The sequence below is a fragment of the Electrophorus electricus genome, chromosome 20 (genome assembly GCF_013358815.1).
Source record: "Electrophorus electricus isolate fEleEle1 chromosome 20, fEleEle1.pri, whole genome shotgun sequence".
NCBI classification, from domain to species: domain Eukaryota; kingdom Metazoa; phylum Chordata; class Actinopteri; order Gymnotiformes; family Gymnotidae; genus Electrophorus; species Electrophorus electricus.
Genome location: NC_049554.1, coordinates 4,783,064 through 4,802,400, shown reverse-complemented (window position 1 = coordinate 4,802,400; position 19,337 = coordinate 4,783,064). Strand labels below are relative to the sequence as shown.

The following is a 19,337-nucleotide window of genomic DNA, read 5'->3' as shown; positions in this document are numbered from 1 at the left end:
GCTCTCGGGCGTAACCCAAACGCTCGTGTTTGTAGCTGCAGGCCAATAGAAAGTCGACGCTGGCGCTGCTTTGGCCAATGAGAGCACGAGGACGGTTATCGAGTTTACAATCTGTTTGGGGGATGGTGTGTTACAAATGGAAACGACTGTGTGTCTTTTACGAATGATGAGTGGACATCCAGCTGTCCGTAAACCCCCAAGACTCCCAAGGTGTGGAGGAGCGCGTGAGCATCCAGGGCTTCAAAGATCAACTCTCACTTGAAACCATCTTCATTACTAATGTGGCAAATTCCGAGAAACGCATGAGAAATCGGAATTATCGCCATATCTGTGGATTCGCACGTCACAGCGTAGGCAAATATCGAGAACGGAAGTCAGTCCCTTCTAATGCTTGTTAATATCTTACGCAGCTGCGTACAAATGAAACTATAGGACCCGATTGCTGTGTAGCTCAATTACACAGTCTAAACCTACTTATGGGGCTTTGGGGTTTTAATACGCAGCATTTTAAGCATTTTAAATGGACCAGTTGGAGATTTACCCACGAGTCATATAACATCCATTAGGTGCTATAAACTTTAAATGAATAGTGCAATAAAGTTTTGAAAATGTTGTAAACATTTTTGAAGTTGATTTCTTTGTGGTCATTTATAATTTACATCGTCTTTCTGTATTAATTTCTGCGCAGTCTTTTCCGAGTCTGGAAATCCTTGAACAAACTGGCGAATTCCTTCACATGTTGTCCGCGTGTGCTTCACCCCGAGTGCACGGCGTTCTTGCAGATGCGACGCTGCTTTGCTCCGATTCTTCTCCCAGATTGTCCAAACAAGCCGTCGTAGACTGCCAGGCGCCAGCGCCGTGACGTCACCCATTCATCCGAGCCCTGACGCCTGTCAGCCTGGCGCCGCGAGGGCGGTCTCTATGGCAACTACAAACAACAGGCTGGGTCCACTCCGGTCTCCCCCATTCACCTGCGCCGCGCGGAGCCTGAGAACAAACTGGCTGCTGCCACCAGTGTTCATTTATCACGCGAAACCTCTGATGCGATTACTGCTCCGCGCACCTGCAAACGGCCATTGTCGCCGGCTTGCTTCGAGAGTCCTCCTTTGAAAACGCAAAAGGGGAGACAGAGTTTCAAGTCTAAAAGAAACACTGAAGTGAGTGCACCTTTGAAGCAATTTCTTGGAACTTTTTTTTTTCCACTTGCATTTTTAGATAAGTGGCTCTCCTTGGATTTCATCGCACGAGGCTGCATTGCTCCACAATGTTAGCATCAAATCAAGGATTTAGGTTTCAGGGACTTTTTTTTTCAGACCACTGTCTGTTATACTGCCATATATATAAAACTACACACATACACACACACACACACGTTTGTATATGCATGCGCTCTTAACTCTTTGGAACTCTTTGTATTGTATCTCCAGAAAACGAAGCGATGCAAGCTGGGTCACAGCTGAGCGCAGCGCGCGGGGAGGGCGGAGGAGGCGCAGAACAATGGCTGCGCAGTGCCCGGGACTGTGAGAGAGAATGCCGGCTGGAGCCAGCGAGTCTGAAGCCCCCTCCGCTCGTCCATCCAGCTTTTGTTCAGCTGCACAAGCTATCAGCACTTCCTACCGACGCCAACAATAAGCCTTCACAGCTGGTCTGTCCACAGCCTGTTTACTGCACGTCAAGGCGGAGTTAGGGAGTGGGAGAGAGAGAAGATGAAACATATTGCACGAAGTGCAGCCTCCCTGTGCGCACATGCACATAAGAACCCAGAAAAAAGATCAACAAGTGATCTTGATTAAGGGGGGGGGGGGGGGGGGGGGGGTGTACAAAAGCTAGTGTTAGAATTCCTAATCTTTTTTAATTTGTGTGTGTGTGTGTGTGTATGTGTGTGTGTGTGTGTGTGTGTGTGTGTATGTGTGTGTGTGTGTGTGTGTGTATGTGTGTGTGTGTGTGCGTGCACCAGTTTGGTTGTTGCTGGAGCATTAATAAAATGTTTTTGGAAGAGTTAAGAATTCATAAGTTATGAAATAATTTATATTAAAGTTAGTATAGTTGTACAACATGCATGTTTTCTGTTATGAAGTTATTTTGTAACTTAAAACTAAAAATGCTATTAAACGAATTATTATTATTATTATTATTATTGATGTTGTTATAACAAATAGTAACAGTTGGTATCAGTTTCACAGTTGTCTGGTACAGTAACAGTAGATGTTCCGCATAAGTGTGTGATATAAGCCTAATGTCTTCATCATGGGCAGACCATGTGAAGAATTATGGAGGTCAGTAGTGAAACAGCATTGATTGTGTCTGGCCTTGGCATTCCAGGGGTGACTCACACAGGCTCGTTGGCTCCTTGGGCAGAGTGACGCCTCTGTCCCCGTCTCATGGGAAGAGCAGTCGGTGATAACCATCCACCAGGAGATCATATCCTGTGTGTGGGGGCTGGCTGTGTAAGGCTGCTGTGTCATACACACACACACAATAATTATGGTTCATAGATTTTTGCTGTGTATGTCCTTTGTGCACTAGCATACTCTGCCATATACTGAAGCAGCATGCGCAGTCGCTGCAGTGCTACTGAGAGTGTGCTGCATGCATCTGTCTGCAGCTGGTCACCTGACCTCTGATTCCACTCCTCCTCCTCCGAGAGCCTAGTGTGGATCCATATGCACAACAGCTTGTGAGTGGCGCTTCTCCACTAAGCTAGGCTCCCACACACACCCGCACACACACGCACAGGCGTGCATGCTCTCCAGTTCCTACTTGCCTGGCTCCCACATACTATCAAAGGGCCTTAATGGCTTCTAATTAGGTCCCCGTCTGCTGGTGACAGAGCACCGGTGGCATGCCTGGAGCTCTGTTCAGAGTGCAGCCATTGTCTAGCCGGACGGCCCACGGAGGAGCCGTGGCCATCAGGAGGGAGGGGGGCCAGAGGGCCCGGGGTAATGCCACGGGAGACAACCCCTCTCCGGGGGCGGACCAGCAGGGCGGGCAGATCCGGGGACTACGCCACAATGGTGGACAGTGTTGCGGTTTCTTGCAGATCTAATAATGCTGGGGTCTTTTCCGTCCCCAGATCGCCCTGCCCCACCCCCCCAAACACCCAATTCTTCATTGTCTTTTCTCAGGCTTATCACAACTAAGTTAATCCATAAGCAGGGCGTCCTCTGGGGAGTGTGGGCTTTGTGTCTGTGAGTTTACTGGACATTAACAGCAGAGTTCCTGGAAAGCTATACCAAGTTTCTCTCGTGAAATAAATGTAATATCAAATCTTGTCACTGTCACTGTTATTAATCTCTGATTCCTGTCTTTTCTGTTTTGAAAAGGTAAATGTCCTCCTATTTTCCCCTAATTTCCATCACACTGTCATCAAGTGAATGTGTGTGTGTGTGTGTGTGTGTGTGTGTGTGTGTGTGTGTGTGTGTGTGTGTGTGTGTGTGGAGACCAGCTGCTCACAGCTGGGGAATAATGGTCTAGTTTTGGAGGGAAAGACCTCAGCTACCAGACAGCTGTCACCACCAGCAGGGAGGGTTAGTGAGGCTAAACGCCTCATGCGATCATCTGCTGTCCTCTCTTTAACTAAGGACCTAGGTGGTGCACTACTTTTAATATTTACAAATACATTGTTTGTTGTTGTTTGGCTTTGCAGTTGAGCGGCATTGCAAATCCAGCAGCCACTGTGCAGAGCTCGTGTGTGTCTCAGCTTGTTCTGCAGGGCTGTGTAAGCAATGAGCTGTGTCTGTAAGAATCTTCCTGTTTGGGCCCAGTCATATGAAGGCTGCACCTGCAAGCATCAGAATAGCGTTTGTGTGCATGGTGAATTGGAGCTCCTCTGCCTTGCTGTCCTCTTGAACCCCGTGCAGCTGCGCTCGCTGTCTCAGCCTGACCCTGGAGCAGCTCTCCGCCTGTTTGCGACGTCCTCGGGCGGCGCGGGCTGACCCAGGGCCTGTGCTCTGGGCTGCCCAAGACCAAGAGATGAGCTCCCTGTTGGCAGCTGTGGTCCCTTCACAAAGTTCTATTCAGGCGAGCGGGTCTGGGAGAGAACAATGCCCGTGTGCCATCACTCATGCCTCCTCGGCTCCACACTAAGATGAATTCCTCAAATCTGGTTTTGTTTCCCAGTGGCAGTGAGAACGCAAAGCCCTTGTGTTTGCCTGTGTGCATTGTTCTGGTTAGCCAAGAGCGGAGCACGTAGCTGCTCATGACGAGGAGACGCCATCGCTGACACGGGGCATGGCTCCGTGAACCTTTGTCCCAGTTGCAGCACAGATTTAATCTGGATTATTTGTGATTTTTTGTAAGGGGGGAGGGATTCCCACTTCAGATGATTAGGTGCACTTCAAGCCCTTCAGTTCTGCTTGAGTGCCTGCTAGGATTCATCTGTGCTTTAGTGCAGTCAGTTGTCATCTTTCACAGGGTTTTGAAATCATTATTCATTTATAAAACACCAAATGGACATCAAAGGCATTCCCATATACATTTAAAATCACAATAATGACATGTCACAGGTCAAAGTAACCTCGCTGTGCAGAATATCCGCTATTTCACAAGTGTCAGTATCGGTAGGGCGAAGACTTGGCAATAGAGCGTTACAGGGTTTTCAGGCCAGAACTGGTCGGGGTTGATTCACTGCTGCGCGGCCTACACTGGGAGTGCAAGAGTTCTGAAATCTGCTCACAGGCATGCGACTGCAGGCTGAGCTGTGGCAGGTGTTGCACTGCTCTCTCGGACCCACCCACAAAATCGCACACGCCCATGCACACATGCGCGCGCGCACACACGCACGCACGCCGCTCACAGGTGTTTAGCCTGCGGGTGAACCTCGTTGCAGGTGAGGGTTGGTAAGCTATTCCACATATGTGTGTGACAAATCAAGAACTCTTGCCTTGAGCTGCCAAGATCCGCATTCAAGTCTTCTGATTTACACGGCTTTTTAAAAATATAAGATGCAGGTGAAACCCATGTTTGCTGGAATGTCGGTAGAGTTTTTAAGCATTCTTTCCCTGGGATATGCCTCTGCTCGTATTAATGTTTCTTTCAGAGATTTTGATTTCGACTGATTCATACAATAAGTTTTCTCCCATGGTATGTTTCAGTGCCTGTACTGTCCTGTATGGGGCTTGGGGGAGGGTGTTGCATATCTCATGCTGTGCTCTGATGAGGTAGATCAGTACCTCATGCTGTGTTCTGCTGAGGTAGATCAGTACCTCATGCTCTGCTCTGATGAGGTAGATGTGTACTCATGCTGTACTCTGATGAGGTAGATTTGTACCACATGCTGTGTTCTGATGAGGTAGATGTGTACCTCATGCTGTGCCTTCAGTGAGCCCAGTGTATTCTCACGATAAAGGAATGTATCCTCTATGTAAACACACACACACATTCACTATCACACACCCCTCCCACTCTCCTTCCTCAACCGTCTGTACAGCAAGGTATCTCTCATCTGTCTCCCACAAACACACTGAGTAATACTATCCCCATTCCCACAGTACCAATGCCTAGGCCATGCCACACACACACACACACAAACACAGTGCTGCAAGGCCTAACTTCGATTGTGCGAAACAGGGAGCAGAAGGTGCCCTAGTTTTTATACACAATTCTCTTTCTTTGTATTGTGTCTGGGCCTTTTACAGTAAGAAAAGAGGGTGTGAGGGTGGTATGTGTGTATTCACATGTTCTAGTGTCTCTACATGTGTGCGTTCATCTGTGAGCACAGTGACACTTGTTGCTTTGTGCGTGCGTGCGTGTGTGTTTATCTCTGTGTGTCAGGGGGTCTTAGTGGGAATGTAAAGGAAGAAAATGGAGGGAAGCAGACACTTCGTGACAAAAGCATGACACATTCCTCAACCCTCCCTCCCTCTCTCTATAACTTTCTCTTCTCTCTCCCTCCCCTCCTTCCCTGGGAAAATCAAACAGGTGGTTTAGGCCTGTTGGAAAGGCTGTATGGGGTGGAGGTGGCCTGTACCATAGGCTGGGGGGAGGGGGGGGTCCACTGCTCCAGCGCACACTGAAAGAGAGCTACTCTCATTACCATCTCAATTCTGGGAACAGCCCTGAGACCTCAGCTACACCCTAACCGGCTGCCCATATGGCACTTGCTTGGCAACTAGAGAGGGACCCCCCCCTTCAGACCCATTCTCACGTGCACACACACACACACACACACACACATATTCTCACATGCAAACACACATCTTTAAGCACTCATTTTCTGTCCTTGCTCCTACAAGCAGTTTTTCACTCACATTAACACGTGCAAACCCCCCCTGCACACTCACACACCCCCTTCAATCTCCTCGAGTCTTTATGTCATTTTAAAACACAGGCGGCAGTAGCGGTAGGGGGCCAGTGTGAGACCTGGACCACACAGAGGGCACTGGCTGGGCCTCGTACATCCCGATGCTGCACGTTTAAGGGACACGTCCCTATCAACAATAAGTAAGGCTCTCTTTATACGCTCAGCATTCATCAAAGAACTAGAATGGTTTTTATTCTTTTAAGTGTATCATTACTTGAAGTTTGCAACACTTATCCAACTAGTAATCAGGAATGTGTCAGGGAAACATCACAGTTAAGATGGTGACATGATTTTTGTGTGTCTGTGTGTGTGTGTGTGTGTGTGAGAGAGAGAGAGAGAGAGAGAGAGAGAGAGAGAGAGAGAGAGAGAGAGAGAGAGAGAGAGAAGTAGCAGCCTAAGTAGGTCACACAAAACAGCGATTGGCTGTTTGCCCCAGGAGAGGAACGATCTGGTTAAGATGATGGTAGACCTAGGAATTTGCCTTAACCTTTGACCTTTACGAAGCCTAAGGTCACACAGTCTTATCCCTTATGTGGAGATCCTACCGTACGTGTAGATCCTACCTCACATGGAGATCCTACCTCACATGGAGATCCTACCTCATGTGTAGATCCTACCACACATGGAGATCCTACCTCACATGGAGATCCTACCTCATGTGTAGATCCTACCTCATGTGGAGATCCTACCTCATGTGGAAATCCTACCTCGGATGGAGATCCTACCTCATGTGGAGATCCTACCTGACCCGAGTTACTCGGTAGCTGGATATTTGTGAAACAAGAGGGATGGTGAAGAGAGCGAAAGTGTTCCTTAACAAACATGACAAAATGTGGGTGTGTGTCTGCCTTAAGCTCTGACCTCTGCTATTGTAATTAAATTTAGGCCCAGAACCTGTGATCTGATCTGATCTGAACTGTTCCCTCATCCCAGTGGAAACATGCTATATACAAACATAAGATCTGTGTGATCTGTAAGAAATCAGTTCACTTCAGTATTCTTCAGTATTCACTTAAGACTTGTCTTTCTGCAAATGAAACAACAGGCACAACTCTGATTTTGGAGCATTAAAGGACCATAGCTTTGTGTTTTTGTTAATGGAACCTTTAGAGATTGTTTAGAGTAGTTCTGCCAGACACCAAAGATGTTTCTCTGCGAGGGCAGACTGAAGATTCAGAGCGGTTCAACATGAAGGCCGATGTTTGAGACCTCTCTTTGAGGCAAAGTTGACTGTTTTCCTGTAGCTGTCATGTGTCTGAGCATGCTCCGTAGGTTCAGCTCCCTCCCAAGCAGCAGCTGTCCAGCCGCATGTGCAGTACAATTTCGCAACATCCTCTCACCCCACCCTTCTTGGGAAATGTCCATTCTCTCTCTCCCTCCCTCTCTCCCTCTCTCTCTCCCTCTCTCTCTCCCTCCCTCTCTCCCTCCCTCTCTCCACCCATGTAAGTGTTATTATTGAAAAAAAAAATGTCTTGACACCACAGCAGGTGCAGAGCTGAGTCATACTCCCTATTTTACACATGCTCATGTGTGTGTGTGTGTGTGTGTGTGTGTGTGTGTGTGTGTGTGTGTGTGATTCATTGTTGCTCCTAAAGAGATTCTCTGTGACGTTTCGCCACAGCAAAAATCACAGGTACATGTTGCAATCCAGTCAGCCGCTCCTCCTATCTGTCTCTCTGCCCACTAACCCAGCTGTCTCGGTGTTTACTGTTAGAATGAGACACACGCACCATACACAGACACAAAACAAGCACTATGACTCTTGAGTTTCCTGGCTTGCATTCTCAATTGAGTGTGTGTGTATGTGTGTGTGTGTCCTGGCTGTTCAGTGGCTCCTTACACAGCTGGCTGTAGTCACAGCGTCTCTGGAGAAGAGTAGGCCGCGTGTCAACATTAATAGCACTCAACACTCAGCACTAGGTCACACACGCGCGCACACACACACAGACACACACAATATGGTAATAAGCCTCATCTTGCTAAACTCTTCCTCCCTTACACATGCCCGTACACACACATGAAAACATACAGGAACACACACAGTTAAATCCACATCTCTTCCATTGCTGCACACAGAAATATCTGGAAATGCATAACTTCATTCACGATTTATCTCTCACTCCAACACAAACACAACAAGCAGAGCTACATCTTCATTTTAAAAACGTCTGTTTAAATGATGTCTGTGTTTCACCTTTTCTCCGTATCACAAGCTGTCCAGCAGAAACCAGGACCATATGTCTTTAACCCGATTACGGTGTGCTGAACATGGCGTCTACTGGTCCGTGTTTGTTCTGGCTGTGCACTAGTGGATAGCTAGGGTTCAAGAAAGAGAGTGGTCATATTTATCAGGATTTACATGTGCGCACACACGTCCCAGATTTCCACATCTGCCACAAGTTAAAACTCTCGTCGACGCCATGCGCGTGATATATTCATCACTAAACTTACGTTTAATGTTGCTGTAACAGAAAGAGACAAAGAAAAGGTCATTTACCTTATGATTCACAATAAATATTGTCTCCGGACAGAGTCTACATTCAAACAACTTTCCAACATGATGTGCTGTGGCTTATTATGGGAGAGCAGTACTTCAGCAGATGGGTGCTCTTTGAAAACAAACAAACTAAAAAAAAAAGAAAGAAAGAAGCAGGAATGGGAGATAAAGAGAAGGAAGAGTGAGAGAGGGACCAGATGAATGAAAGACCGAAAGATGAACAGGGGCTGCTCTTTCTCTCTGTGATGTGGATACTTCTTCACATGCTAATGGCTCATTTCTTTAGCCTCGGTCGCTGTTAGCATAACAATGGCCGCGGAGGGAAGGAGCTAAACTCCAGCTTTCTTTGGGAACGAAACCCATCTTTTCTTCTGGACAAATGCTCTTCCTCCTTTGTGAGGGTGCTGAATGCGGCCAGGGGCAACTCCACGTCGTGATCAAAGGCTTTGCTCCAAATGAGTTCAGAATGACCAAAGCTGCAGCAGGAGGAAAATGCGACGTTTCTGACATGCCATTTAAAGACATCATTAAAAATATAGTGGGAAAAGAATGTGTGTGTGTGTGTGTGTGTGTGTGTGTGTGTGTGTGTGTGTGTGTGTGTGTGTGTGTGTGTGTGTGTGTGTGTGTGTGTGTGTGTGTGTTTAAGCCTGCGTGGGCATGTGTGTGTGAGAGAATTATAACATTTGAAATATTAGCAATACATGCCAGTATCAGTGTGTTAAATCTTGTCTGCTGGTATTGTGTCTCTAGCTTGTGTAGTGACTGTATTCCATCTTAAAAGGCATCACCGTGTGTGTTCTTGGAATGCCCTTTTTCTTTTTTGTCTTTAATTCTATTAAACATGTGACCTCACAGGCCACACAGACCATGAGCTCACCATGACCTGATGTGATTCCACAGGATTTCACAACATGACTGATCATCTCTTCTGTAATTGCCATTTCAAAGGCCGTGCTACCTTGCAGTCATCGTGTCTTCGAAAACAGCCAGCTTGCAGAAGATATGTTCCTCAAAGCGGGCAAACACTCCACTGAGAAAGGTCATTATCTGAGCTTACCAGAGCGGCATTCCTGGCCAGTGGCACTTATAAACTGTGACTCCTGTAATTAGCTACTGAATCTCTTGCTGTTGTGTGTTATTTTTTCGAAAAGCGTCCTGAATGGGAAAGAATTAGCGCTTCACAGCCTATTAGCAACTCAGACTCCCCCACAGTCTCCCCTGATGACCCAGCTGCCGCTTTTGTCGGGATCATGTGGTGAGACGCTTCCAGAGACCGAAAGCACTTCTCCAGTCCTGGAATACTCTCTGCTGGAATTTTATTAGAAGAAGTGCTCACTTAAAACTTTAAAATGCTTCTAATGTTCTTTAGAATTTGTAAATGTGCCTCTGTGATTAGACTTCAGTCCCTTGTTAAACTCTGAATGGGTCAGCACATTGTGTTCATGGTCCTGTCAGTATGGACAGTGTGTCAGCCCAGGTGTGCTCTACTCTTCTGACAGGACAATTAGTGTTGTAACGCTGATCGGTAACACGTTCTTCAAGCACTGTTGGGCCAGAGCTTTTAGCACCTGTCATGAACAATGCCAAAGTTAGCAACAAAAAAGACTTTAAAGACTTTTTAAAGACAAACTTCAGAGTAACTTAAAAGAGGTACTTACTAAAATGAGAGATGGTTATGTTTCCAGTGCATCTTTGATACCGTGCACTCGGATTCCAAATACAGACGTTCACGGCTGTTTTATTAACGAGCCAGGACAACATTGTCCCGGTGCTCTGATGTGGAAAACCCAAAGTGATGTTTAAACTCAGAACACTAGGCGTTTTACTTAAATGTCTGTATGCAAGTAGCTTACAAACAGATATTCGACCTGTATGCTTGTCAATAACTACTAGCTGCTGTAAGCACATCTGTCGCTGCAGAGAGGGAGGAACAGAAGGAGATGCACCGCGGTGATTGGCTGGCTCCATAGCGACAGGAGGCTGCCCCTCTGGTGCCAGTGTGTCTTTTACGAGGCAGCAAATAATAACCCACAGCTGGCAGTGTGGGAACAGCTGCCCGAAACATCACTATGCCCTAAATCTCCCTCTCTCTTTCCCTCCCTCTGTTTTCTCTTTTTCCTCCTCCCATTCCGCCTGTACCTCTCTCTCTCTCTCCCTTTCTCCCCAGCTCCAGACTTGCTGGAGCCGAAGCTCCACAGCTCACTTCCTCTCTGCAGCCTTCACTTCCTGTCATTTGATGGGACTTCCTGCCAGGCCTCTGTGATGCCATGCAGAGGTTCCTCTCCGAGCTCAGCTTCCTGCTTCTCTGACAGCTGGGGAGATAATTCCCGCTTTCCGCTTTGCTTGGGGAATTGTAATTTGTTCTTTTCTCCCTCTCACGTTAGATTCCTCTCCTTTCTAATTCCCTGCTTTTTTGGCGATTTTCCCATTTCCACCGATAAACAGCAGGCAAGCTTGGCTTGGTGATCTGTATAAAGTCCTCCTGGATATGGCTGCACTGTGCACACATCAGCTGTGTGCTTCAAAATGAGAAAATTGACAACAGATGAAGGGAAGGACGCAGTGTCCAAAGGCCCCGGGAAGTTGCTCCTCTCTGAAACCTGGGCTGACTGCTGCATTCTTGGGATTTCCCAGTTCTAAATTCCGAAGGTAAAAAGATATGATTCATGCGCCCTCGAAACAGTGAGAGAAACGTTTATTTTCTCACTCCATTTGTTCATTGCGCCCTCCATGTGTTTGCCAGGATCCCTGCCACTATGAAGCCCGTGTGAAGTAGAGGAGGTGGTCATGTGTGCTGGGCATATATGATCACATGAGGTCGTCAGTGTGTGTGTGTGTGTGTGTGTGTGAAAGAGCTAACGCCCACAGAGGGGGAAAAAGCATGAATTTGCATAGGGTTTCATAGATATGCCGTGAGTATGTCTATAATTGCTGTTAGACTTGCAGACAGAAACAGACATGCACAGGGCGAGCACAGCATGCAGCAGTGGTAACAAGAGATGAGGTCTGCATTTGGACTTACACTCCTGCACATGTTGCTCACACACTCACTGTCCTTATCGCCTTGATGACCCACACACACATACACACACCATGTGTTGTGCTCCTGTCCTTCTGCTGAGCCACATCTGCTCCCTGGTCGTGTGTGTGTGTTTGTGCGTGTGACAGCAGGAAGGTGTGTGTTCAAGGCAGGCTGGGAGACTGTGAACACACCACATGTGGCATGTGAGCTCTGGCTGGGAAGGGTTCATCTGAACTCTCCAAACCTACCACCATCTTGGTCACCAGACAGCCGCACACTGGGCCATTTGCACATGGCATGGTCCTAAATCCTCACTGTGTCTTTGCCTATACCATCATCATGGCGATATCGTAACAGTCTGTGTCTGAAAAGCAGTCATATGTATAAAAACTCTCAGGGGAGAAGTGTTAATTTAAGATCAGCTCTTATAACCTCTTATATCCTGATCAATAAGGGTGGAATGTAGAGAGATTGATATCAGATCAGTTTTACACCGATACGCTGCCTGTGAGGATTAACAGTAATTACAGAGCTGACAGCCAGATGGTTCAGTGCAGCTATGTCTGCAGTTGCTGACACTGTTACATATGACATGTTTGGGTGGTGTAATGGTTAGAGCAGGGCCTGAGACAGTCCTGTTACATATGATGTGTTACATATGATATGTTTGGGTGGTGTAATGCTTACAGCAGGGCCTGAGAAGCTTTTATTTACCCCCTCAAGCTAATCAACACATCTTTATGGCTTCTCTAAAGATAACGCTCTCTATCAGACTTAGGAAAGAACCGGTAAAGAAACAAATAAGTACATGGTAACATGGAGTGATAGAAACAGAGTTAGAGAGAAAGTTAGAGAGGTAGAATTACAGAGAGAAAAAAGGAGAGAACAGGGATTCCATTTGAATTGTTGTTCAGTCATAAAACCGAACCATAAAAGATGAGAAAAATTATTGCCCTTCTATCTCATACATGCACGAGGTTTCGGCGTGTAACTGGAGACCGTGGCATTCCCACTCCAAAGAGCTGAATGCTTTGTTTTGATTTTTAACCCCAACCCCCCAAAATAGAAACCCTTATTACATTTGGATTGGATGATTCATCCCCTTTTTATAGACCAATCATAACGCGCACTGAGTAAGAAATCATAAAGCATATGAGTATGATTTACGATACATTGAAGAATAGTGAACTTTATTTACAAAATCGCACATCCAAAATCAAGACGATTAGAAAATACTAACAACACTTCCCAAAAGAAACTATTTATTTACATTATTTATGATTTGGTTGACAGTTCTCAGCATCTCATCAACAACAATCCACAGAAGAGAGAAAGAACTTTCTACAAACATATAAATCTCTTAGAATTACAATTTGATTGTTGTGTTTAAAGGATTTTTACACACATTTTTAACACGGTTCAATATATTCAGAATCATGGAAATAATGTTTGATTACCACTCAGTCCATATCCAAGTCCCTATGCACACAATAGTCTTAAAGAAAATAAGAGTGTTAAAAAAGCATTCAAGTATGTATTTAAATCTTGAAATAACCCTCTTTTCCCCTTATCCTCTGCTTTCTTTTTCTTTCTTTTCTCATTCCAATGCCTCTCTCTCTCTTTCGGGAAGCATGCCTTCTCCAGCTGTGAGTGCAGCCCCCTCAGTGAGGGCTTAGGGCAGGCCAGGCTCACAGCTGGCCAGACATCGTGGAGCCAGTCGACAGGCGCATGGAGGGCCGCCCGCCCAGGCCTCTTCCTCTGCAAACATGCCCAGGTGTGGGGCCTGATGGCTGGGCTTCTGATGTGTGGGGGATTGGGGGGGGGGGTGTGTGTGTGTGTGTATGTGTGTGGGTGGGGGGGCTCTTCACGGCTGGAGGGGATGGAGGGGAGGGTGGAAGGATGGGGGGTGTATTCCCACTGAAGCTGTGTCAACAATGACTGAAGGAGAGAGTTTTTGTCTGTGTGTGTTTGGGGGGGGGGGGTGCAGTTTGCAGTGATTACTGTTGTATCGGAACCACATTGTAGCACAGTTGCTCATGCAAAAACCCTGCAGTTCACACACACACGCGCACGCACACACACACACACGCACGCACACACACACACACTCCACTGATATTTAAAATTTCCTTCTATTACAGAATATGACAAAGGATCCTTTAAGTGGTACATAAAGATTTCTCAGTAGTAGCCTGCATTGCGTAAATAGTATGAAATCACGAGTGAATGAATAAAGGAATTATGATCTCTTCCCAGCGTTGGGGAGTACATAGAGAGATAGCACACTGCCAGGTTAGAATACGCCTTTGAACATCTTTATCTGCAGCCAAGATGTACACACACACACACACACACACACACACACACACACACACACACACACACACACACACACACACACACACACACACACACACACACACACACACACACACACACACACACACACAGGAGGAGTCTCCGTATCAGCCTCATCCTCCAAAGTCTCACTGCAGAGCCTCGATCACAGGTCTCTAGCACACCTAGTGGTGGACGGAGGAACTACTCCACACATGCACCCTACAGGGTACTTCTCATCCCTGTCACAGATCGACACAGCACTCCACAGTTTAGTGCTTCCTCGTGTCCTGCCTTGATAACTAGCAGATAAGCCGAAGTGGGTGAGTCCATCCAGGGAAGACGGGACACACTGGGCACTTTCTGCCGTCTTCGGGCAGAAGACAAAGAACACTGCAGTCTTTTCCCACATCTCCTAAGGTCAGCAAATGCTGAGTCATTTAAGAGCTTCGTGACATAATGGTTCACTTCACTGCTCACAACCACTCCAGACAGAGCTGGGCACACCAGGCTTTTGTCAATGGGTTACTCTGTTCCCCAGACCCCGCTCACTGGGGGGTGGGGGGGTGGGGTTGTTCTGCGTCCTAGGTGTTCGCACGTGTTTGGGCCACACACACCCCTGCCGGCGCAGGTGTTGTGTTTTGACAGGGACGAGCACACACTAATCTGGCCCCACAAGCTCCGCTCACTCTTGCCACAACAGGTGAAGCGTTGGGTGGAGGACATGTTGCCATTTCCAAGGCCCGGAATGTCGTCCAGCTTCCCTGCAATGCTGCAGAGTGTGTGAGGCCCTCGTGCATGCGCATTCAGATAAGGAAATTCCACGGATGTTGTGGAAACATCGCCCCACAGAGGGAAGATGCACCTCTTAGCGTGAGTCTGTGTGAGGTGTGACTGTCTCATGTGCGAACATCTTCATCACATTCTAGTGCTCACTGCTGTGTGCGTGTGTTTGTGTATCTGTTGTTCACCTGTACACACAAGTGGGTTTGGCGCTGTGGCAGTAGGCCCATTGCACACTTGTGTGTGTGCTCAACACACACTCTCACCCTGATCAGGTCACACACACCTCACACACCTTCTGTATGCCGTGTGTTTGAACAGCTGAGATTCCTCCTCCACCTCTCTGCCAGTGGCCCTAGGAACACAATGCAACTGTCTGCACACTCTGCAGGCAAGACATTCAAGAAACATATCTGCCATTTTTAACAAGGGCAATGGAATGCTTACCACACACACACACACACACACACACACACGCGCACACGAATTCTCACACCACTCGCTGTATAGTATTCCGACATGCTGTGGTCATGCGTTTTGCTCTGTAACACTTGAAAACGCAGGCGTCAGCGGTTCTTCTGCCACAGTGGGCAGATATTCACTGCGTACAGCGGCTCTGCACTCTAAAGGCAGCCATTTGATGATGAGGTAGAGACACTCCACTCTGAATCTGTAATTGTGCTTCCTCACACTGACAGTTTAGCTCAAGCCTGATAAGACGCAGAGAACATGGAGGAAAGAGGTGGAGGTTCGTATATGTTCTCTTTCTCGCTTACCCCCCTCCCACACACACACACACACACACACACACGCAGAGCTCCAGAAGTGTAAGCAAGGCCGCAGCGATGACGCGCTGGCGATATTTAACGCTATTTACCAAAGGACTGTGGGGGCTACAGTCACACATCTGGAGTCTAGACTCTCCGGCTCTCTGGACGGAGACGTGAGACCTTCTTTGTGTCCTCTCTCTCTCTCTCATCTCCTCTCTTTCTTTATCTGTCGTTCTGTCTTCTCTGCCTCTCTCCCTATCTGTCTTTTGCTCATTCTTTTCCTCTCACACAATCTCTCTCTCTTATATTCACACACACACACACACACACACACACACACACTCTTTCTGGCCAGTGTTGGCATAACTGCCTGTGATTCATTCAAATAAAGTTCTTTCCCAGCTGGAGTTTAATCAATTTTCGCGATGAAGGACAAAGTAACTGGAGATGGGTGTCCTAAAAACAAGGGTTGACAGAGTCTTACAGAGCAGAAAGTTAGGAGATACAGCTATGGCACGAGTATCTCAACAAACCTCGGACACTTTCTCACACACACATACACACACACACACACACGCGCACACAGCATGAAATGTAAGATGAAGTTCTTGTTCATGCTATATTGTGATAAATGCCTGCTATCACAGGAAGATAAAGAGCTCGGTTCTAACTCTTAATCCAAACACCTCTACCGCTCTTTCTTTCTCATATGCAAACACACACACACAGAGCACTAAAACTTGACACGCGTTTATTTTACAGGCTCCCCAGTACGTGCACACACTCCCCTCGATTTGACCCTTTGTTCTTCCTCAACTGTGTGGTGCTGTTTGAATACCTGCTGAGCTCATCACTGAACTCCATCACATGGGGATTCAGTTTTCAGCTTAGTGCCTACCTGATTTCCACACACAAGACCGACACAAGATCCTCTGTGAACAGTATCGTGACTTCTCACACAGTATTCACTCTGTAAATCCAGGGCCTAGTTTTTTTATTAATTTCATAATAAGATTATTTTTTTCTTTGTCGGAGTTAACAATGGCTATGTCTGCTGAGACTGATGCAAATGTATCATCGTTATCTTGTGATTTTTCATTATTTCTTTACATAAAACTATTTAATTTACTTTTATTTAATCTGATATTTTGTAAAAAAAAAAAAAAAAAAAAAGATAAATAATAATCCTTGTAAAAATATAATTATTATCAAGGTATATTTGAAAAAATCATATGAAATGATGTCTGTTAAGCAATAATATTGTTTATAATACACAGAGAAACCACGATACATGCTCTCTCTCTCTCTTTTCTTTTCCCATGTCCTGTTCACCAACCCATGTCATAATGAACACAGGGCTTTTATGAGAGGAGAAGCCCTCACCCTGTTCACACTGTTGGATAGAGAGCACTCTCTGAAAGGCCCTTCTGCTGTCTTCTGCTGTTAAAGGCCTCGTAAAAACACAGACCACACAACAAACGCAGGCACATAGCCCCAAACATCAGCCTGTGGTCTTCTGGAAAGTGACCGACATTCTAAATGAGAATTTATGAATTCATAGAGCACAGTCAACAGCAAAATATTTTGTTCTTCCATGTTTTATTAAGAAGGGGAACTTCATAGGTTTTAACTCACCAATTCAGTCTCTCTCCATCCCTGCTTTCTTTCATCTTTGCAGAGAGAGTGAGAGGAAGAGAGAGAGAGAGATATCTAGTATCACGCACAGGTGATCAGTATTCGTTTGGAGCAGCTGACCTCACCTTGAGGTTTCAGGGTGCTCTGCACCTCCCACCTGGCTAGAGGAACAGGACTGACACCTGTAGCTCCTCTAACCTCCTCTCAGCCAGACCACAACCAGATCATATTCCCAGAGTTCTCCTTGTCAAAGGAGTGTCTACCCAACCACTGAAAACAGGAAGAAAAAGTTAGTCTGACAAGAAGGCTATTCTTCCGGCTGTAGAGTTCCCGCGTGTCTGTAACTTTGTATTTCTGTCGGTATTTCTATGTGAGGAGTACATTTTTGTGAGAAAACAGACTGCCTGTATTTCTGTGTGAAAAGAGTGATGTGTATGTTCCCTGTCAGCTCAAACCAACTGCTTTTGTATTCATCTATATTCTACAATTATTCCAAACGTGATCACAGTGAATTGTTGTGGAGGAAAGGATTCCAGCAATCTGCAGCACAAACACCCGTTAAACCTGGAATAAACGTTTAATGCTCACCTACTTTAGCTGGAATTAGATATTTAGGTTTACAACGGCAGCAGAGTCAAATCAACCAGAACAGGAGAGGTGACCACAGTGCGGCCTCTAGCTGTGTTTGTTTGGGTCGAGGCAGGGAGGTGGAACTGAGAGAGCCTCAGCAGAACCACGCACGCAGGGACAGAGAGGCTCGCCGTTTACAGCCGCGCCAAGCCACCAGCAAGCAAAGCCAACTCAAATAAAACGCTTTCTCTCCCCCGAGTCCCATAAACCGCAGGCAATCAACAGAGAGCAGCAAACGAGGCAACACTCCGCAGTAACGCACTGCAGATGCGCAAATGTGCCGAACACGGTTTGAACCAGGGCTATTATGTGGTATTTCTTGTAAGTCTTTGAAGAAGCAGCGGTAACCAGTATTAGTGCACTGTGATGCGTGTGCGAGACGTGAGGAGCACCCAGCCTGTTTGATGGTGCGTAAAGAACACCATGGTCCTTCAATCCACCGAGAGTGGTTAGAGATACCCAGTCTTTTAAATCCTCAATAGTGCCTAAACCAGATAACTTCTAATGATCCTTTTCACAAGCCAGTCAAAGTATTTTTTCACTGTGAATAGACAGCTTGCTAGAACAACAAAATCCTGACAAAAAACAAAACATCACACTTTTAGAGTGTGCGTGTTATGGTGGATCTTCATGCTGCTGTGAGAGATGCCCGTTCACATTGTTCAAATTCAAGTGTTTGCTCTAAGCAAAATGTGAGCACGGTTCTGTTACCAGACCATAAGGCAGTTCGGGTACTGGGTTCATTTTTACTAGTAGAAATGTATGGAGCTTTGGGTTAGCTTTAAGCGCAATAGTATTAAATACACAAGATCAGACTTGGATATTTTTCACCTACGTACAAACTGACTCATAACGCTTCTGGTTTTGTTCCCATCTATCTTTTGAAGGGTTACGTAACACTGGGTTAAGTGTAAGTGTGTGTGTGTGTGTGTGTGTGTGTGTGTCTTCACGGTTACCTACTAGCACCAGGTGCATATTCTCAAATACCCACTGTTTGTCAGACACACCACAGATAGTTCTATGGCATGATTTCTCAATCACAGCCCTGAGAACAGCAAAACAGGCAAGTTCCATGTAAAAATTACAAGCACAAATCTATGTAAGGGAAAAAAGGATATGCTATATACACACATTTCAGTGAAAACATCTTCGCTGGGAGAAGCCCAGATATCCTGTATATTTCCTAACAAAGCTGCTTTCGGAAATGTTCTTCAAATAGAGAACCCATGGTGTTTTCCCAGTTGCTTTCATAGCTCCCTTAAAATGTTATGGTAGGCTCCTACTCCTACTTTAAAAATAATATCACAAATCATCAGGAGTGTAAACACCACCCAAAAAAACCCATCTGGTTGCATTATTACG

General features: G+C 46.3%; 1 long non-coding RNA gene across 1 annotated transcript; it reads left to right on the top strand.

Annotated features, from left to right (window-relative positions):
• Nucleotides 1-56: 56 nt before the first annotated feature.
• Nucleotides 57-1,803, top strand: LOC113567832. Its single transcript, XR_003409503.2, has 3 exons — nt 57-373; nt 689-1,157; nt 1,428-1,803. It is a non-coding gene; the product is annotated as an uncharacterized LOC113567832 (long non-coding RNA).
• Nucleotides 1,804-19,337: the final 17,534 nt, after the last annotated feature.